Genomic DNA, 23,268 nt, shown 5'->3' on the forward strand with positions numbered 1-23,268 from the left:
GAGGAGAGATGGAACAGAAAGCTTTGGGGGGAAGTGGGAGGAGGGAAGCTCAGAGCTTCCTACAGTCGAAAGAGAAAATGGTAATACAAACATGAAAGTAGCCCTTGAACTACTTTTTCACCTCTGTTACAAACCCAGAATTTCTGAATCAGCAAGCGTCTTTTTCTCCAGGTGTCCATGATCCGCTCACTGTATATTGATTAGGGAATATGAGCAGAAAGCTCATCTAATTTGCCCTGGAGTTTTATAGAGTATGGTATGCTATAACTGACAGGTTCAATGATTTATAATATAAAAGTCCCTTATCATTAAAACACCCTGTAAATTGACTTTAATAGGCAGTAAATGTAGCATCTCCTTTATTCTGTATTAAATATAATTATGGTTCCCTTCATTGCTATGTCACTCCGGATTGGGTATGTTTAATATTTGTAAAATAAAATTAGGGATGTCCCGATACCACTTTTTCACTTCCGATACCGATACCGATAACGCAGCTTTGGCTATTTGCCGATACCGATATCAATCCGATATTTTTATTTTATTCTTGAACTAATACTACTAATAATAAAATATATGGAAGCACTTTGCTCAATTAGCCACATAAAAAACATCTCACTCAAATGGAGAACAAATACTTCTCCAGTATATAGTCCACAACAACAGTTGATAATGAAAGACTGCCACCCTTTATTCAAAAGGCCTTGAGATAATGTTTGGTAATTGTACCTGAATGAGTTTAAAATTAATTTGCTATATTTCAGATCAATATATTTGTTTCCTTAAAATTTTTATTAACTTTCACTTTATTCTCATCTGAATTATAAATAATTTATTTCTGTATAAAATAATATTACTTTTAAAAACACATTTGATTTTCTTTTTTATTCAATGTAGAATGTGTAACTTCAAAATAAACAGATTAGTGCTCTGTTTTAGGACAAGAAATGAAAACCAATGCAATATGATGAATGTCCAAAAGATGAGATCATTTTTGCTTTTAAACAGCATGTGTGTGTGTGTGTGTGCGTGTGTGTGATTTTGGTTGGGTGACAGTTACAGTTTGACAAAAGCACAATGTTGTGTTTTACACAAATATAAGTAGGCTAAACACTTTTTGCAGTTTTAATGATGTGTATGAAAATGACGGAGTATGTTTTTATGTTTCCACTGTTCGATCGCGCCCATGCCTCTCTCTCTCTGACACACACACACTCCAGCATTGCAATCTTGACATCGCAGCCTGTTCATTTTGCTGCGTTCACACCAAACGCGAATAGAGCATCAAATTCGCGTCTATTGCGTCTATTTCGATGCTTGAACAGTTTGAATCCATTCGCGCGTCCAAAGCGAATAGGACGCGCCGCGCGCGTATAATCATAAAGTGAGTGTTTGAAGCGATATAGACGCGCGTTCAGAGCTAAGGCGGGGCTACAGATTAGGTGTCCCTAAAGAACCCGAATATGCGCGTATCTAACAGTAACGTTTGTTCCGTATTACATTAATTAATGTGCACGCGAGTTTTATTTATTTTTATACCGTGTATTCTCTGTGTAAATCCATGCACCGAACGTACATTCAGCATTCCACCCCTAATGGGTATCGGATCAGGTATCGGATAATTTTTTTTCTCCCCTCCGATATCCGATCTAGCGTTTTGGGCCAGTATCGGCACGATACCGATGCCGTGGATCGGATCGGGACATCCCTAAATAAAATTAAGCGATAATGTGACTAATACAATAATTGTAATGTTGTTTTTTTTATTCGACAATTAGGTATACAATAATCATGTAGTTTTACAATCCTTTTTTCTCTCACGCGTTTTTAGACATGGGTTTAACTGCACTAAACTGGCACTAAGCGGAATTGCAAAAATAATGGTTGCTTTCAAACATGTTTCCTGAACACCAAGGACGATCTACAAACTATAACGAAACCCGGTATTAATAATTAAAGTTTCTAATTCTCTGAGAATAGGAAAGTCTATGCCATAACTATAACAATAACAGCACAAAGGAATGATAACTGTAGAATCGCTTTCAGAACGAGCCGATGAACGTTAAAATCATTGACAGTCAATCAAGCTTGAGCCTTTAACTCAAAAGTACAGAGTGTAATTGATGATATTGCTCCTGTAAAAGTCAGGAAGAAGAGTGGCAGACAAAAAGCACCCTGGAGAAACTCAACAGCAGTGCAAAATATGAAAAGATAATGTTGAAAAGCAGAGCGCATGTGGCGGATGACAAAACTTGTAGTCCATTATAACATCTATAAAGACAGCCTTTATGCTTTCAATGTGGAACTAGGCAAAGCTAGACAGACTTTCTTCTCAAATATTATAAACAGAAACATAAATAACACACGCACTATTTTTGCTACTGTAGAGAGTCTAACAAACCCCCAAGCCAGATTCCCAGTGAAATGCTCTCAACAGAAAATGCAGTGAGTTTGCTTCCTTCTTCTCTGAGAAAATCAATAATATCAGAAAGACGATCAGCATATCCTCGTGTGGCACTGAGGTAAGACAGATCAGACCACATCCTCAGAAAGTTACTATGTCTGATTTTGAAGAAATGAATGGTAAAATGTTGGAAGAAACAGTACAGAACTGTTTAGAAGCAGATCTCCTAGAAGTGGTAAACTCCTCACATCTCTCTGGGACCTTTCCAAAGTCCCTTAAAACTGCAGTTGTCAAGCCCCTCCTGAAAAAGAGCAATCTGGATAGCAACATATTAAGTAATTACAGACCAATCTCAAATCTTCATTTCAAAGGCAAGATCATTGAAAAAGTTGTCTTCAATCAGCTGAACAACTTCCTAATCTCAAATGGATACTTTGACAATTTTCAATTGGGTTTCCGACCACACCACAGCACAGAGACAGCGCTCATAAAGATAATAATCGATATTCAGTTAAATAGTGATACAGGCAGAACATAAATTCTGGTACTACTCGACCTCAGTGCTGCATTTGACACTGTCGATCATAACATACTTCTTGACAGGCTGGAAAACTGGGTCTGGCTTTCAGGGATAGTCCTAAAATGGTTCAGATCATACTTAGGACGGAGAGGTTATTATGTGAGTATAGGAGACCATAGTGGACATCCATGACATGCGGAGTCCCTCAAGGCTCGATTCTTGCGCCACTCCTGTTCAACCTGTATATGCTCCCACTGAGCCAAATAATGAGAAAGAACCAAATTGCTTACCACAGCTATGCAGACGACACACAGATCTACTTAGCCCTTTCGCCTAACGATTACAGCCCCGTTGACTCCCTGTGCCAATGCATTGATGAATTCAACAGTTGGATGTGCCAAAACTTTCTTCAGCTAAACAAAGACAAAACTGAAGTCATTGCGTTTGGAAACAAAGAGGAAGTTCTCAAGGTGAACGCATACCTTGACGCTAGGGGTCAAATAACTAAAAATCAAGTCAGGAATCTCGGTGTGACACTAGAGTCAGACCTTGTTTTCATCACCAGCAGGGTGGATTATTGTAATGGACTCCTCAATGGCCTTCCCAAAAAGACCACAAGACAGTTCCAGACTCAAAACACATCTGTTTAGCTGTGCATTTACTGAATGAGTACGTCCGACTGATTACACTGCATTTTATTTTGCATCCTCCTTTTTATTCTAAACTGAACTCAAATGGCACTGAGAATTGGGTAAGAGAGATAAAACCATGCTGATGGCCTGGGTCTGTGGTGGAGTAGTGAGTTTGACGTGATTAAACTCGAGGTTCTGTGGGGTGCGGACTGGACTGATTCCATTCCTGGAGCTTCCGAACAAATGGGTTTTTGGGGTTCGGACTGATGGGGCAGTGAACCCGAGGTTACCCCGTGAGTCGGTCCTAGAGCTCCTCCTGTCCGAATTTAGGGGAAAATCGGGTCCATCGGAGACGTCCAATAGATTTCTTAGGCGTGCTGAAAGAACACCACAGACACAGTGTAATCACCATGGGAAAAGCTCAGAGTAAAACTGGGAGTTGTGAAAAATACAGACTGATCTCATGAAATGGCGTATGTGTGACACGCCAATTCGTATTTCCATTTTTGGCGTGCTATCAACACGCATAATCGCTTTTCAGCGTGTTTATCAACGCCGTTGACTTAATGTTACATTATTCTCTATATAAATATATATGACTTACCCCAACCCCGTCCCTAAACCTACCCGTCACTGGGGTTAATACCATTTATGAGTCTTCCCCTACCATCCTAGTAAAAAAATATCGCTCCCCAGATGTAGATTTACATTTTGCTTCGTTTCGCTCGGACATTTAACGGCGTAGACATACACGCGGAATCACTCGGACATTTAACGGCGTAGACATACACGCGGAATCACTCGGACATTTAACGGCGTAGACATACACGCGGAATCACTCGGACATTTAATGGCGTAGACATACTGTACACGCGGAATCACTCGGACATTTAACGGCATGGACATACACACGGATAGCTCAAAATGCGTATAGATAACACGCCACTTGACTTGAAAGTGGCGTGTATGTTTATGCAAAGTCATGATGTCATGTTGGAAAAATATGATATACCGGTGTTTTGCCAGATGAGAAGTTTATCTTCAGTATGCATCATCTTTTTACTCATTTAATTCATTTTATAACTGTATTTTATATCTCTTTTAATTTATTTTATAACGGTTTTAATTTTCCTTGCTTTTATTTTGTGATTATTTTAATTCCTTTCTGTAAAGCACTTTGAATTGCCATAGAATATGAAATGTGCTATATAAATAAACTTGCCTTGCCTTATGATTTCCGTGATTTGAAAACATGAACGGAATCATGGAATCCAGTCATAACAATGGAAATTCCATTCTATATTATTCTGTAAAAATAAGGTTTGTAAATGATTAAATTGTTAGTTTTATGAATTCAGTTGATTAGAAATTATTTGATTATTAAAGTATAATTCAACCATTAAAATGTAATCCAGAAAAAAATAAACAGAAAACATGGAATTAAAAATAAAATTAAAATAAATTTTTCTTTTACTTTTAATAAATTGTTAATACTGTAAATTAATAAGAAAATTAGACATGTTTTTTTATTACTAAAATGTAATTTAACGATTTAAACGGAAAAATTTTAAAGTTAAAAAACAGAATTTGGGAAAAATAAAAGTCGTTATATAGTCAGGTTGATCTTGTCATATGAAATAAAAAAAAATGTATATATAAAAACAGTTAATTTAGGTCTTACCACATGAAACACACAAATAAACAGTGTTGGGGAAGCTACTCTGAAACTGTAGTTTGACAAGCTACAAGCTACTCGTAAGTTAAAGTAGTTAAACTACAGTCAAGCTACCCTTTTGGAAAAGTAGTTAGCTACACTACAAGTTACTATCAAAAAGTAGCTAGCTACATTGAAACTACTTTTGATTTTTTTGAACAACGTATATTATAAATAACTGAATAAGTGTCTGAGGAATGTTTTAAGTAAAATATTTAGTGTTTAAAACAATGCAATACAATTATGATTTCAAAGAGTATTGTTTTATTACACACAACACTCAAATATCGTCTTGCTCCATCATGGATAATATGGGTGTGTCAACCCACTTCTGTACGTCAGTGAACCGTTAGCCGCAAGATGCGTGATTAAACAACAGGTGGCGGTAATGGCAAAAAAAATGTTTGTAATCTAACAAGAAGAAGAATATCCTTGCATCGCGCTGATTCGCGCAGGCTCGACAACAAAACGCAATGTAGCTTTTGCTCGCGCTACACCACTACTTGCTGCAAAAAGTAGTTAGCTACTGGAAAAGCTACACTGTTTAAAAAGCAACTGAGCTACTGCCAAGCTACTGAAAAATGTAGTTAAGTTAGTAGCGTCGCTACTTGTAGTTAACTACTCCCCAACACTGCAAATAAATATATATAAAATTTATGTTTTGTTTATTTATTTATTTTGTAGTGAACCACCTAACACACTATAACCATCAGCAAGCAACACACTAGTAACACACCTAGGTAACAAGTTCTTGCTCAAACACCACTTACATTTTCTTCACGCATCTAATCTGCTGTTTACAGTTTAGCGAACGTCTCTATCTCTCCACTGTACTATGAACTTCCTTAGGGTGTACAGAGAGTGTGACACAAACTGCTTTCCGGAGGTGTTCTGTTTCATTGCTGCTGGGTTTCATGTGTGTGTGTGCGCACGTGCTAGGTTTGGGGTTATGCAAGTGTGTCATATAGGTTGTTACTATATTAATGAATACCGCTGTCCATGCTGAGCGTTTGACTGAGATGTAAAGAGAGATCAGATGGAGAGAGTGTTTTGGATGGACAGGTCACTTAACATGCAGCCTCCTAAAACAAACACCAAGAAACACAACGGGCCTTTACCCCTGCAGCAGTTGTCAGAGAGACAGAGCGAGAGAAACGAGTGAGAGAGAAAGAGCGCGTCTCCAGAGGTTTACAGACAGAACTCTGCCTCCAGCTGAAAACAGGAGACTGTCCGAGCAAAAAAGACAGGAAAGAGATGGAGAGAGAGAGAACGAGTTAAAGCGAGCTTGAGAAGGAAGGGTAACTAGAGTTGCTGGATGACATAGATATAAAATATCTATATGTCTCATAATATTTTTTTATGATCTTCAATAGTGGGTCAAAAGTATTCACATTCATTACTCAGGTAGAACTATAGATACAAGGGTTTAAAAATACTTCTGTAGAAGTTGAAGTATCAACTCAAGCTTTTTACTCAAGTAAAAGTACTGGTTTCAAAACTACTTAAAGTATAAAAGTAAAAGTAATGTAAGGGGAAAAAATGACATTAAAGGACTCAACAGGAGAGAATCAACAGAGTCCGCAGATATGCTTGGTGTTAAACATATGGCCTTCATAAATAGCACACCACTAGTGTTCTCATTTAAGCCTCTCTTCTTGACAGACACAGATCTAGCTTCAATAGTAGGAGAGATCAATATATCAAAGAAAATGCAGAAATGATCAGACAGTGCTACGTCTTAATAACAATCGATGAAATGTTTAGACCCTTACTGATAAGTAAATCTAGAGTGTGTCCACGATTGTGTGTGGGTCCGTGTACATGTTGAGTCAGAGCAAAAGTATTTAAAACAGTTATGCTTTTTTTGCCGTATTGGATTCTGCATTATCTATGTGAATATTAAAATCCCCAGCAATAGCAAAACAGTCAAACTCTGAGGAAATTGTTGATAACAGTTCTGTAAAGTCCTAAAAAATATATATATATAAAAAATGTATATGAAATTATAATAAAATTATTTTTTATGATTAAAAAACGGAAAAAAAGTAAACGTTTTGACTAAAATATTTTAAATATTCTACAAATATTTTAAAGGTTGTATCAGTGATTTCAGGCCCAAATTTTTTTTATCACATTCATCTAATCTTTCCTAACGATCCGCTAGCTGCCCGTCCCATAAGCATGCCGTCATAAAACCGCGTCTCTGTAGGCAGCCTAGGCTCTGAGATCTGCACACAAAAACAATTGGTTTCACCAACCACTCAAAACCAAAACAAATAGTGTTCCAACCAATCACCGACAGGGGGAGGGTGTTGTGAGGTTTTGTGCTCGTGCACGGCTGCACGCGAAGTCGGAGCTGAAGAAGAAGCTGGCTCAAAACCTCACAACACCCTCCCCCTGTCGGTGATTGGTTGGAACACTATTTGTTTTGGTTTTGAGTGGTTGGTGAAACCAATTGTTTGTAGTAAAAATCTGAAAGTAGAAACGCGGTGAAGTTTAATACTTAGCATTAAGAGTTTCCTGAAACCCTAACCTTTAGTATGAGCAATAGTAGTGATGCTTCCCTTAGCAAGCACCACTAATAAGGCATAGGTCCTGTTGTGCCCCCTCCTGTGTGTTTGCGTTCCCCTAGCTAAATGATGTGGCCTGTGTGGCAATACAATGAACCTTGACATGTGCTGTGGAACATTTATTCTCATTAGGGCTGGTCTTTAATGCAGCTGTGCTGTGTTACCACTGTATGACACTCCATCACGGTCTCTCCAGGCGCAATGACATCCCTGTTACACCAGTCACACATGAAACCACCAATTTAAGACCTTTTTTTTGTGCAATGATTGAGTCACACTAACAATATATTTCTATGAAGTGCACAAATTGGTGTGCTTTCATGAGAAACCTATTACATCAAGAGTTTTAGTAAAAAGACAAAGGAGTGGTTCTCAGAGAGCTAGTGGCTTTGTGACTCTATTCACACAAATATAGGAGAGACCAGGACTAGTTGTCACACAGGGACATTGTCAGAATTCTGGTTACACAAATGTTTTGGTTTTTTTTTCTTATCAAATACCTACAAACTAAAAATATATCATAATTTTTGCTTTAGCTGTTATATAAAAAAGTTAATAAATTGAAACCTACATACAAGCATACATTTAGGCCTTGTCCACACTAATATGTTTTCGTTTGAAAATACACTTCTTTTCACTCTTATTTGGCCTTCCGTACATATTGAGATAGTTTTTTTGTCAATAAAGACGGAGATATTTGAAAACGCTGTTTTTGCGTTGTAGTGTGGACTGTGACAACGGAGGTACTTGAAAACAATGACGCACGTTTAGTCAAGTAAAGCATTTTGTACCCATAGATATCTATGGTTATACCAGCATTGTTGTTTCTGCTATATACTCTCATAGTGTTGCTCATAGTGTTGCTAAATACAGGATTATTAGGAACACCTGTTCAATTTCTCATTAATGCAATTATCTAATCAACCAATCACATGGCAGTTGCTTCAATGCATTTAGGGGTGTGGTCCTGGTCAAGAAAATCTCCTGAAATCCAAACTGAATGTCAGAATGGGAAAGAAAGGTGATTTAAGCAATTTTGAGCGTGGCATGGTTGTTGGTGCCAGACGGGCCAGTCTGAGTATTTCACAATCTGCTCAGTTTCTGGGATTTTCACGCACAACCATTTCTAGGGTTTACAAAGAATGGTGTGAAAAGGGAAAAACATCCAGTATGCGGCAGTCCTGTGGGCGAAAATGCCTTGTTGATGCTAGAGGTCAGAGGAGAATGGGCCGACTGATTCAAGCTGATAGAAGAGCAACTTTGACTGAAATAACCACTCTTTACAACCGAGGTATGCAGCAAAGCATTTGTGAAGCCACAACACGCACAACCTTGAGGCGGATGGGCTACAACAGCAGAAGACCCCACCGGGTACCACTCATCTCCACTACAAATAGGAAAAAGAGGCTACAATTTGCACGAGCTCACCAAAATTGGACAGTTGAAGACTGGAAAAATGTTGCCTGGTCTGATGAGTCTCGATTTCTGTTGAGACATTCAGATGGTAGAGTCAGAATTTGGCGTAAACAGAATGAGAACATGGATCCATCATGCCTTGTTACCACTGTGCAGGCTGGTGGTGGTGTAATGGTGTGGGGGATGTTTTCTTGGCACACTTTAGGCCCCTTAGTGCCAACTGGGCATCGTTTAAATGCCACGGCCTACCTGAGCATTGTTTCTGACCATGTCCATCCCTTTATGACCACCATGTACCCATCCTCTGATGGCTACTTCCAGCAGGATAATGCACCATGTCACAAAGCTCGAATCATTTCAAATTGGTTTCTTGAACATGACAATGAGTTCACTGTACTAAAATGGCCCCCACAGTCACCAGATCTCAACCCAATAGAGCATCTTTGGGATGTGGTGGAACTGGAGCTTCGTGCCCTGGATGTGCATCCCACAAATCTCCATCAACTGCAAGATGCTATCCTATCAATATGGGCCAACATTTCTAAAGAATGCTTTCAGCACCTTGTTGAATCAATGCCACGTAGAATTAAGGCAGTTCTGAAGGCGAAAAGGGGTCAAACACAGTATTAGTATGGTGTTCCTAATAATCCTTTAGGTGAGTGTATAAATGTTCCTTTGTACTGTCTTCATATTGCGTTCCTGCAAAGATGACTGAAAATCACTTTTTATTGGCAGGTTGTCATCACATGTATTATAAATGCTACAAATGTATGCAATCGTGTATTTAATGAGTGTTTATATTTATTGTAAATAATTAAATATCTGAATTTTGAGTAAATATATATTGGTCAAACCTTCCAATTTATATTTTTATATATTTTGTTACCAGTTCAATCTTATCATTATCGTTAAAGTGTCAGTGAAACGGAAGTTGCGATTGTCTCATCTTCCATATATTCTGAAATGTTTATCCAGTTTTCTCGGACAAGAAAAATGCCAAACTTGATTTTGTCCATTGGGAATTGATTTGATGTTAGATGTTTGTGGTCTGCTATTGGTCGATCTCATGTGTGTGACAGAGGTTGTCCCGCCCTCGCGCCAGTAAACACGTCATCAGAGAAGGGTCGCTGCGAGATGAAGGGGTTTTGATTAAGACTATGAGGGCACATTAAAATAATGATATGCACAGATAAATCATTTATGATAAATATTGCAAGCAGCCTTTAATCAGCTGTTTATAGGCTGCTTGCAGAATTTATTATAAAAGATTATATAATCAGCTGTTTAATGGCAGGTTCCACTGTGACAACTTGTTTTCAAAAGATACAGAAGGTCAATGTGTTTAAAATTTTTCCATCTGGATTTTCCTGGGCAACAACAGTTGAAATCTTTTTGTAGACTTTAAAGTTTAAGGTTTTCTCAGTAAGGGAGATGGTCAGAGCCAAGCAGAGTTCTCATGCCTGTGGGGCCAGGGATGGGTGAGCGTACCCAGGTGGAAGATGAACAAACAGCCTGTCAAGGTCAATCACATCCACCCATGTGAAGACCTCTAGCTCTGACAGTCTCTGCCCCAGCAGGAGACTCTCACTAGCCCAGACCCAGGAAGGGAAGGTGCTGGGGGAGAAACAAGCGCTCTTGACAGTCCAAACATGTTAGAACAACAGATATACTTGTATTTCCGTCTGGATACCACAAATTAGTTGGTGTGTGTGTGTGTTTCATGAGATGTAGAAAGTGTTAGTGTAGATTTAAGGGTGGACAGTATGTCCTTTCCAATGCCAAGAAACCTTAATTAGTCGCTAGCAATTATGGTAATGATATAAAAAAAATATTTATGATGAAAAAAATGAAAATATGAAAATAAATATAATAAAAATACATATTCATCATTATTTACATATCCACCATCCAAACAAGGCTAATAATGGTAATTGGTAATTTCTACCACAATAATAATAAAATGATTTTGAGAATGAATCCATGTTACACATGCAACTTAAAGGGATAGTTCACACAAACATGGAAATTGTCAAATTGTCGATCATTTTTAAATAATATTTTGACTTGAATAAAACTTTACCATACGAACATTTGTAATTAATACATTTAAATATGTATATATATAGATTATTATTTATATTTATATATTCATCTATATATTTGTTTATATTTTTATAGAAAATACAGCTTAAACCAGTTTGGACCATATTAAGACCGGCAACATTAATTTGTTACTTGCACAAACTGGTTAAAATGTCTATTGTTGCAGGTTGACCTGTGTGACCAGTGGAAAACCAGTGTGAAAGTGCCTTATACTCTTATCCAGGACGTGGTTTTAACAGGTCAATTCAGATGGTTTGCTTTACATTACATAAATTACATGGTTTATATACTTTATAACATTATATTATTTCTTAGGAAAGCTTATTATTTGTCTGAGTGTCAAGCAAAGCCATTATGCGATCAAAAGGGTTTGTTTAAAAAAAAAAAAGTCCTTTCAAACATACCTATGCTTATTACTGCATGAATCGAGCTTTGTCATTTGATGTACAAATCATTGTAAAAAAGAAAGATACTGTATGACACTTTAACGTGTAGTTTCATAATGGTATTGCTCAGTATATTAAATACCTATATGAAGGTTTTAACTTATCAAACATATCCACCATCCAAACAAGGCTAATAATGCTTATCGGCGTAATTGAGTCTTCAGATGTCATTTTTCAAATGAAGGTCATATCTGGTTAGAGGAGTGGCTTAGCAGTTCCCACTGTAACTTTAGCTCTCTCTATCTTTCTCTCTCTCTTCTCCCCCACTCTCTCTATCTAGAGGGAAATGTAATTACTTTTGGGATCAAGTAAAATAGCAAAAAATGTGGCTGCACTGCGGGCTATCTGTGAGATTAGTCATTTTACAGGAGATGTGTTCTGTAATTAGTTTGCGTCTCTGCGCTACAATATTGAATATCCTACTTTGAACGATTATATTTGATAGCAATAAGGATCCATAACATGCATAAATATAATTCTGTCATTCATAGGCAGTCACTATGAGAAGAGTTTTCAGGAGAATACTTCAGGAGAAAATAAATAAAAATCAGTGATTCAGTGAATACATCATTGGGTACATAATAATCATCATGCATATCATGGAATTTGATTTAATAAATGTTTTTTAAAAGATTGACAGCCGTGTCCATGATCATCTGTGTTGAACATTTCATAATATTGTATGCCTGTGGAGTCTTTCTTCTTTTACTCTGTAATGCTCTCTTTTGTCAGGTGGCATGTATAATATTAATAATAATGATAATATTGATAACAACAATTACTATTAAACCGTATTATTATTATTATTATTATATTTTTACAGACTAAAAAACAACAAAATAATCATGATGATGATAATAAAAATTATTATTTGTATTATTGTTGTTGCTCTCTTTTGTCATGTGTTAATAATAATAATAATTGTTATTATTAATTATTATTACTTATATTGCTCTATTTTTTGTTAGGTAATAATAATAATAATAATACATTTGTTATTATTATATTATATTTGTAAAGACTAAAAACTAACAACTAATAAATAGTATCATAATTTTTATTGATATTCTTATCAATATTGATATAATTATTATTATTATTATTATTATTATATTGGTAAAGACTAAAAAACATTTCATAATATTGCATGCCTGTGCAGGCTTTCTTCCTCTGCTCGATAATGTTCTCCTTTGTCTGGTGACCTGTTATGATGACATGAAAAGAGATGGTCACAATAACAGACTATGAGCGTGCGACTGAGTACATTTTACTCAGATATGGCACAATAGGCGCAATTATGAGACAAAAGTGTGACACGTGGCTTTTATGTAATTAGAATCTATTATCAAATGCACATGAATAGCCTTGGTTTCCTCACCCTCTTTACTGCTGTTCAACAATAGGTTCATCACAATTCTTTAGAAAAAAAAAAACACACATAATATGCTGCTTATCAGATCTCACCTTACGCTGAACTTCTTGGTCTGGTAACTGTGTCCGTAATTATCTTGCTTTCAGATACTGCAGAGTATTTTGCCAAACCCAGAGAGAGACTCATATGGCTTGCAGATACATACAGTATGAGGAACAGTGTTGCTATTATGTTAGGGCCTCCATGAATGCTGTTCCGTTACGCCTCAGTCAGTTTCTTACCTCCGAACACATTATACGTATGGTCATTCACCAGAACATTTGTCTTGAAAATGCTTTGTTCAATTACCAATCAATTTTCTGAATGTTTCCCAGGGTTGAACATTTCATAACAGATTCCAGTCGAACCTGCGCCCAGAGGACATCTCGAGACCCGGTCCTCTCTCTACGGTATGCGTGTTTTTCTTTGAACAATAAACAACACAATTTTCAAACCAATTTCCTCCCCCCCCCCCCGAAACAATTCGTGTCTAATGGAGCAGGACAGGAAACAGTTCCTTCACTTCTCTTGAAATATTGAAAAAAGAAAAGAAAAAAGAAAAGAAAGTTGTCTCCATGCTGGAAAATACAATGCGAGCTTGATAGAAAACAATAGAACAATCTCTTGACTGGAGACGCGACTCGGGCTCTGATTGTTTCTTCGCCGTGCCTGCTATTGTTTCCAGGAATGCCCCCGCACGCGCTGTGACACAAACAAATTCAAATTCGCATGCTTAGTTTGCACGATTTGCCGTTTTGACAGCCGATCATCGTGCAGTTTATTTGTACACAGCCTCACACGGAGAATAGAACTAGCGTTTGCCTTTACCAGCGACACCCGAGAAAAAAGCCTTTGTGTTCCTCACACAGGTGTAGCGACAGCAATAAAAGGGATTGAACAAAATGTCCTGTGATTGAAAAACACTTCAAATCAAATTGCATTTTATTTACATCTGCTCTGATTTTGTGTAGTTTCTTTCTGCTTGTTCTCTTCCCCTTTACAAGATCCAAGTGATCTTCGCTGCAGGGGCTTCTATGTTTCCCGATAGCGCTTTGCTATCTCTTTAATGATGAGCATGCAACAGAAGCCACAGTTTGCAGCCACGGGCAGGACAGTTACGGTAGTTCATCGTAATGTATTGGGACCTGGGATGCAAGAGATAACTTTGGGCCACGGAGACGATGCTTCCAGCTCCCATCGTTCCTGTTTGCATTCCCCTGTTACCTTGTGAGTACCAGGGCTTTGAGTTATGGACCTCCCAAAACCACAAAACCCATCAGGGAGGTGAGTTGCCCTATCTATCCTCTTATTTCCCCCGCCCTACAAGGTTACTCTAATAGATTCCCTCCCTGACAATACGTATACATGATTATACTTATGCTGTAATAGTTCGCTCCATTCTCATAACTCTAGGCTCATTTGCATTGCAAAGATAGGCACTATATTAACAATGACATCACAGGTGTGAATGACAGTTGTAAAGTCCCCCTGTAGTCAATCATTTTATCCTTTAAAACTCATCTTTGATCACCAAAATTACATATTTAAATGTTTTTTCCTTGAAAAAAAGAAGGATTCATGCCTTATAATTGCTTGAATGTAACTCTACACCCCTTGCCTCATTTAGCATACACGGTTCTATGAATATGAAATTTAGCCCCGCCTCCACTCACTCACACCAGCTCAGAGATCCACTCGTTGACGTGATTGGTTACAAGGTAGTTTGTGACGTCAGTTTGACACACACATAGTAGTACACACATAGACATAGTGCAATTCTCACTATTAACTAGTTGCTTATTAGCATGCATATTAGTCGGATATTGGCTGTTTATTAGTACTTATAAAGCACACATTAATGCCTTATTCTGCGTGACCATATTCTACATCCCTTAATCCTACACAATACCTAAACTTAAACCTAAACTACCTTACTAACCATTAATAAGCAGTATTTAGGAGTTTATTGAGGGAAAAGTCGTAGTTTATAGTTTGTTAATAGTGAGAATTGGACCCTAATCTAAAGGGTGGCCTTTATTTATTTATTTATTTATTTATTTACTTACTTACTTACTTTTGCCAAATTTGATATTGTTTATATTATCAAATTTAGCTTAATTTGTATATTATATTAATAGTATTATAGTATAATTTAAATACATTGATATTAATTTATGAATTTAATAATATTTCTTTTAGAAAACCAAAACAGAAATCTTAACGTATACTTTCAAAAAAAAAAAAAAATATATACATACATCATTTGTGATTATTTGCTAATGCCTCTTACCTTTGTGTTTTAGAAATTGTACCTCACAATAGAAATATCATATTTGAGGATTCTTGGCCTTTTTTTGTGATTTGAATTTCTAAAAACAAATAGAAAGAAATCCATTAGACTTGCATTGAAGAGGAAACCCAAGCCATATCTTCTGAATATTTTAGAGACTTGATGGTGGTATCTTTTGACTTGGACCAGCAAGTAACCACCCAAAACACCCTAGTAACCACTTATCATTGTCTTAGCAACCACCTAGATCACCCAAGCAAATGCAGAGCAACAAGGTTTTGGTGTTGCTCTAAATATTGATATGGAAATTGTTCTATTGCTTAATACTTTTATTCAAGCACTTTGTCCCATTGTGTCTCTGTGAAATGTGTTTGTGTGAGAGCACTTTAGCCCATGCTTTCATGTAGTGCTCTATAGTAAAGGTAATTGCTTTGATACTGTTCCATGTGTGGGATTTCTTGTACGTTTGAACGACACCGTGCGCATATCTCTGTGTCAATAGCTTGGTGCCTGAAAGTCTATTCATGTTGAAAATGAAGCCAGTGGAGAGGAAAGGAAAGAAAGAGAGAGAGAATTTCTGTCACAAATCTCATCTGTCTGACAGCTGTCATCACTCACTTTTTGCTAGAAAAAAAGACTGGTTTAATTCTGCGGATAGATGGAGAAAATGGTATTGAATAACCCCCTTGGTCAAATATTTTTTTTCAGGATTTCAGGCAGCGTGATAAATTAGGTGCCCCCTGGATCAATACCTGCTTCTTTCTTCATAGCTCAAGATGGGATTTGTCAAAATAGGAACTAAAGGAAAGTCTATTGAGTTCAGTGTCTAAGGTGCGACCGTAATTTCTAGAAAAGTTGAAGGCGATTGGAAGATATGCCTGTATTTAAGTGTTGTACATGCGCATGAGTTTGTGTGGCTATGTGGTGTTAAGTTGTTTTTTTTTTGGCTGTTAATTCCAGTCCTGTAATGCAGCGGAATAATAATTTTTTTAAAATAGTTGAAAAATATTTAACCTCTATTAAGTATTGAAAATCAAACTATGAATGTCAATGGAATAAAATAATGATGATTCATGTCATGATTTTCAACAATCTTTTGAAAGCAGAATGGATTTTATTTTATTTTATTTATTTTTCATTTATTTAATATTTTTCATTTAATTTAATTTATTTTATTTTTATTTATTTATTTTTCCATTGGGGGTCCCCAGACCCTAGTTGAAAACCCCTGTTCTAATGTAATTGCTCAAGCACTATTATAAAAGTAGAAGCATGACTAATCATTTCACTGCCTGTGTTGGCAGTGATTTTGAAGATACACACTGATGATGGCTTAGGCCGAAACGCGTCTGTGTGGACATGGTTACAATAAATTTATGAAATTATACCTTGAGAGTGCGGTTTTTCATCTTTATCAGTGATTTTGAAGATGTCATAGAAAATCTATGCACAAATAATGCACATAAATGGTTGGGAAAATCATTGCTTCTGTCTCCAAATTTTATGCTGTCTGCTTTCCTTAATTTACCCTTTCAAAACATTTTCTTATCGCTTCTCTCCCTGTTTTTTCTTCTCAGGTCATGGTTCATGTTTACAAAAAAAGGAAGCCCATCTACACTGTTCCTAGTATTTCATGAATTTACATTAGGTGTCTTTTTTCCCCCACAATTCCGTGCATGTTAATGGCAGATTCTTAATTAAAATGTCAAGGTAGCGTGATGTCCCTTTACATTTCTTTGCCTCCCTCCACCATCTTGCTCGCTTTGAACCTCCCCAGAGGCCTATTAAGCGCTGGCCGGAGTGATTGAAGTTCAAAGGGGTGAGGCTGAAGATTGTGCCTCTCCTTCCATGCGTCCCAACATCCTCCCTGCCTGACCTTTAGCAGACAGCCGTCCCGGCTAATGCGCTTGCATATCTAATGAGAGGGTCAGAGATGCCCTGACAGTCTATGCGCGCGATAAGACGCAGCCTCCCACTGCCGGGCTGTCTTTAAATGTTAGATCCTCTCTGAGTCTATCCCTCTCTCGTTCTCTCCCTATCACTCCCTCTGTTCTTTTGTCTCTCTGTTCGAGAAAAAGGTTAGTAGGAAGGACAGGGCACTGCCTGCTTTTCATAAATGGGTAGTTTCTGTCAGCGAGTAGAAGGCAAATTCTAATGAGGCTTTCTCTTACACATGTAATATAGTTTTGGCCTCATAAATCACGAGCTGTTGGAGGCATCAATAATGTTTATGTGGCCATTAACAGTTGGTCTTGCACTGATTGTTTGATGTCCTTGTCAGGCTGCTGAGATGGTCAAGGTGGATTGCTCTTTCAAAAGAGGGCAGTAATCTCTTTACAGAGGGGCTAGTTGTGCTGCTGTGACATGTTTGGTGTTTGGCAGTGTTCACCAAGTCCATTTGTGATTACTGAACACAAGCCACGTTTATTTCGAGAAATAGTTTTTATATAGCTTAGTAAACTCTGTAGTCATATTCACATGTGAATACATCATAATATTCTCAGCTCTTTTCCATGCAATGAATAGGGATTGGAGATTTCAATCTCAGAAAGGGTGCTAAAGCTCAATAAAATATAATTAAACTGGTAAACATGGCTCATGCATTAAATTACAGGTAGTCTAAAGCCAATGCAATAGTTTTGGATAGAAACGGACCAAAAATGTTAAATCATTACTGAATACTTAGTATTATGCCATTGTGCAAAGTCTTGATTTTGGTTTTGGGGTCTACTAGAATGGGTTTTCATGCTTGAATGTTCAAAAAACAGCTTATTTCTCACTTATTTTACATTGATGCAGCACCTCCCTCCCTAGTCTGTCACTAACGTTCTGTTTAGTTCCTATCTCTATGAAGCCCCTCCCTCTGAAAAGCACAATGTACTCTGGTCAGGTGGACCAGTGTGTTGTGATTGGTCAACTGCTTTGTGCGTGATTCGGAAATGTCCTTACCATAACCGCAAGTTTCAACATACAGTAGGCCTAACACCTTTTTTGCATATGCCTTCAGTGAGAATTATTTAAATGAGGAATACTCAAGATTCGAGTTCAGAAACGGTGTTTATTGATAGAGAATAACCCCCTTTGGAGTTGACTTTGTTTGTAGCTTATCTTTTTACATTTTGTACTATAGTATGACCACAGAAGACTTGGAATATAGTGTACAAGTTGAGTGGACTACTTTATTTCTGTATATTAAATATATATTCACTTTCACATCAAAATCCTCTCTTTTATCACCACCACCCTGTGATACGCTAGTTTACGCTAGACTTTTATTGTGTAATTTCCTGACGCTCACCTGTTTAGCGTTAATGCGCTTGGATTGTCCATTTTTTATGATTACTATACATCAAGTCAGTGAAATTGACTAGTCAGTTAATATTAGCATATTTCTGAGTACACATGCCCGCAGACTTGTGAGGTAATCTATGAATAATTCATCTCTGTTTTTTTTTAAGAGCAGCATCAATGAGTCACATCTGTGTATCTCAGCCTTGAAGGGTGTGACAAACTTTAAGATTAGAAAAAGACCTTTTCCTGGAAGCTAATGCATTTCATGTTGTCGACGCTACAAGTCACATTCTTCAGGAACGAAGCCTCCCCTGATAAATCTCTCCTGCTGCTCTTTGGCCCCTCTGGCGTACCTGCAGGCCTTCGCTGAGACCGCCTGCCCGGGACCTGCAACTTTTCTTCTGACCCCCTCTCAGACAATTATCCCAGAGACTGCCATCGAGCTTCACCGTCGGCCCTGTTTAATGAAGTGTGCAGCGGTGGCTAGGCCCGTAATCACTGCAGTATGCAAACGTTCACCTTCTACGGCTCATCACCGGAGATTACATTCACAAATCAATGAGGGGTGCCTCGCCCTAAAAACGCTACAATTCATTTGCGTGCCGCGGGTTATAGCTTATCTTCAGCCCTTTGTGTTGACAAGCATCGCCTGCGCAATGTTTTGGGGGATGGGAGATGGTTTTCGTTAGCTGTTTTAGAGGCGGCCGTGACCTCAGACGAGGTTAGCGTAAACCAGCCGTCGGCTGTAAATGCATTTGTCCTTTTAAAATCAAATTATTCTCCATACTCAAGCTGCTAAAATTTCAATCAAGAACCAAATGCCATCTCCATTTCATACCTTAGATATTAAAATCCGAGACTCTGTAATCTTAGACCTGCAAGGAACATAACCTGAGCTATAAGAGCGTATACACATACACACACACACACACACACAAGCGTGTGCGCGTGTACAGACAGAGCTGTGTTCAGCACTATCCCCTGCTTCACTGGTCCTATCTTATTAAAGGCTGTCGGTGCAGCTACTGAGGAGCTATCATAAGCTTTTCATTATTGACTGAGAAAATATGATAATTTGGAAATCAAATGCTGCCTTCCAAAGGCTCCACTGTCACTTTCAATTTTAGATTCTCTCCTCCACTTATATGAGCAATGTGATAGTGGCGACTTCATACGCTTCTCAAGTTTCCTTCTCCATTTTGTACATTTTATTTATTTATTTATTTTTGTGCGTGTGGTTTTTTTTAATTACAATGTTATAATTGAGGTCTCTCACCTATTGCACCTTGGTAAAAAACTAAAACAAATTTAATTAAAAGCTGTATCTCCTTTCATAGCTGAAATTGAATTATGTTTGAAGTGGGAGAGATTGCAAACTGACAACATGTTTTCTTTATTAACTCCCCTCCTCTCCGTTTCATTTCTTTCCTGGGAACACCTGACAAAATTTCCATGCAATTTAGTTTTTTATCGTTCTTTTTTACACTTCGCTAATTTAACATTAATAATCTTATGAGTCAAGAGAAAGTCATTTTCCATTTCATACAGTAGGTGGAAATGCGGTCCTGAATGCTATTAAAACGAATCCGATAGGCCTGAAATGTTTTAATTAATAAACGATAACAGTATTTTCAACTGCGGCAGGGATTCTTTTGCTGTGTCCCAATGAAAGTATTCTCTTTTTGAGAAGGGAAAGTAAATACTTTTGGGTGTATAGCAGAGTAGTCAAGCTTTTGGACATACTTCCACATTATAAAATTGCGCTTTTTCACATAGTTTAGTGCAAGCTGTCACTGTAAACCGGCCTATCAATCATCCTGTCACAGTTAACATATAAGCACTCCTCATATAAAACCCTTATATAAGCACCCTACATTTTATTTAATTAAATGTACACTACTCAAATGATAAAAAATAAAAAAACGTCTTTCAACCATATTGGAGAGAAACGAGTAGAACATTCAGCTTATGTTTTTTATGCAATTTGTATCTTTATAAAAGATATATCAGGTTAGATATTGACTTAATAAATCAAGCCCCTCACTCACATTTAGAAGTTTTTTATTTGTGTTTGTAGTTCTAAAACGAATCCTCCAAAGCACAATGGTTTTTGGGCAATATTACCCATTACAGTGTGCATGGATCCACATTTCCTGAAAAAATAGACCATCCGGTATTACCTTTTCCACATACTGTGCTTTGGGACACACTTATTCTAATCTTACATACTATTTAGGATGGATAGTATGCACATTGGGATGCAGGGTCTTTCTATACATCCGCCCGTCACCCCATCCAAAGCATCATATATTACGTCTATAGTACCACTATTCACACTCATCCCTTGGATTCCCAGAAATCCCAACATAATCCTTGCTGTGGCATATTCCGGGCCAGCCGGAAACATATCAGGCCCTGCTGAGTAATTCTTTCACCTCCGCCATCCTCTTGGTGCTGGATTGTGCTGACTCTAGGAAGTGTGATAGCCTGTAAGCTTCCCTCTGTCGGGATAAGGAGCCAGGCCTTTTTCCCTGGGCAGCGCTGAGGTAAGAGGGGAAGAGCTTCTCCGGCTGGCCAGCGGAGCCCAGGATAAGCTTGATCCGTGCTAATCCTTCACACACGCCGCTCCTCGCAGATAATGGCGGCACTCTCTCTAGTCCTTATCAATCCGGCGCTGCTGCGGCATTACCTGGTGTGCGCTTTGCCTGATGGGAGATTTCTTGCTTAAATCCCATGCGGTGGTTGCTATGGTGTGCGGGGGAGACGAGAAATGAAAACAGGCTAATTCGTGAGATTATTTTTATTAGGGATGATAATCAGGCGACCCAAAACTAAAGGTCTGGAAGGATTAGACAAGAAATGGGAATTAATTTTCAGAACATAAAAGGGGTTATGCCTTTTTTGGGCCCTGCTTTTCACACTAATGGTATATGCTTTTGGCGTAATGAACCTGGTGATTTATCCTGGTTCGGCTAATATTCAAACCTAGACCTGCTATTAACATTCAAGCATTCGGGATGCACTTAAAGCGATGCTCTTCTAATGAGAAGCTTTTGGATTTGTGTGATCAGTAAACCTCCTTTGTACCTATTCCCTGATAACCCGACATAAATATTCATGAGTGCATAACTCTGTCTCTTTTCTTATAGGTCCCTTCGCTGATTGGCTGAATAACCTCACTACAAGGAAAGTGTAAGTGAGAAATCTGTCAGGTTAATGCTGTTTGGTGTCTCTTGTAATTTCAGGCATATAACAATGACTTAATCAGCATTTATGGAGTGAAACCACATCTGTGCTGGATGGGACCTGTAGGTTGTTATGGAAAACAGATGCATTTATGGCCACAGGGAGTCTCTCTCTCTCTCTCTCTCTCTCTCTCTCTCTCTCTCTCTCTCGCAGCAAGATCTTAAGCAGAGAAAAGTGAAACGTGTAGAATTGGTGGAGGCGAACAGAGGTGAGCTAATGGATCAAAATTACCCCCGTCTGAAAGTTTTGACGAACGCTGACGAAATTGCTTTTCTTCCCCTCTCTCCCCCCAACCGCCTCCCCCCCCCCCCTTCTCAATATGAGACGCAGACAGAGAAATCCATCTGTAACACAGGCATTGTCATCGCCTTGCAATTTACACCCATTCCTCTCAACAGTAGTTCTTGTGCTTGATGGCGTGATAAATTAATCTTTTTCTGTGCCACTGCGTCGATTCTTTTAAAAGAATTCATTAAGGGGCGTTAGAGACTTTTTTTTTTTTTGCTCCCGGAGTAAACATTTTTTCTTTCTTTCTCTCTCTCAGTCACCATGACAAATCATATTCTCTGGAGATGAAGAGAAAAGGCCATGGAAATAGGAAAAATGAGAGAAGGATGGAGGAATGGAGAGGCAAAAAGCCATTTTGGAAAGCTGTCGTGCTAGCCGGATCAGTCTGAGCGCTGTGTTTGACAGAGTGCTCTGTGGAAACCATCACACACACTGCCGATGATAGTTGTGGTTGTTGTTGAAGAATTAAGTATGACCTTCACTCTAATTGTGTTAGACATTGGAAGGAAAGCGTCTAATCATCAATCACTCAGCAGTCAGCAGCGTGGAAAGATCACCCAACTCAAACACAGCAGGCACAAACAACAGCATGCGGGGCTGTGACTATACCGGCCCACCTTTACCATTACCGCCAGGACTGTCCTCTGCTTATAATCTCCAAGCTAGTGCTGCTGTTTTAATGGCCTCTACTGTATGTGGCAGGAAGGTTTCTCAGCTGGTGGGTTGTAACCCATTATTTTATAATACGTGTTAAAAAAGGAGTATGCTTTATTTTATTTTATTCATGGTTTTTATTTATTATTTTTATATGTAGAAGCCCCTCTGTGCAGAAGCACCTCTGTAGTCCTACTTGTAATTCCTCCGTGGGGTTTAAAAAAAGTTGCGAACTGAACTAAAACTCACAGGGACCATATAATCATTCACTTTTGAAATGTCA

General features: G+C 38.1%; 1 long non-coding RNA gene across 2 annotated transcripts; it reads left to right on the forward strand.

Moving 5' to 3' along the window:
* The first annotated feature begins 13,497 nt into the window (after positions 1–13,497).
* On the forward strand, positions 13,498–23,236 carry LOC311277607. Of its 2 annotated transcripts, none has more exons than XR_014625303.1 (3): positions 13,498–13,626; positions 21,947–22,251; positions 22,588–23,236. It is a non-coding gene; the product is annotated as an uncharacterized lncRNA (long non-coding RNA). The 2 variants fall into 2 exon arrangements; XR_014625304.1 differs by lacking the exon at positions 13,498–13,626 and adding an exon at positions 14,390–14,500.
* The last annotated feature ends 32 nt before the right edge of the window (positions 23,237–23,268 follow it).

Source organism: Rutilus rutilus (genome assembly GCF_951802725.1).
Source record: "Rutilus rutilus genome assembly, chromosome: 18".
NCBI lineage: Eukaryota > Metazoa > Chordata > Actinopteri > Cypriniformes > Leuciscidae > Rutilus > Rutilus rutilus.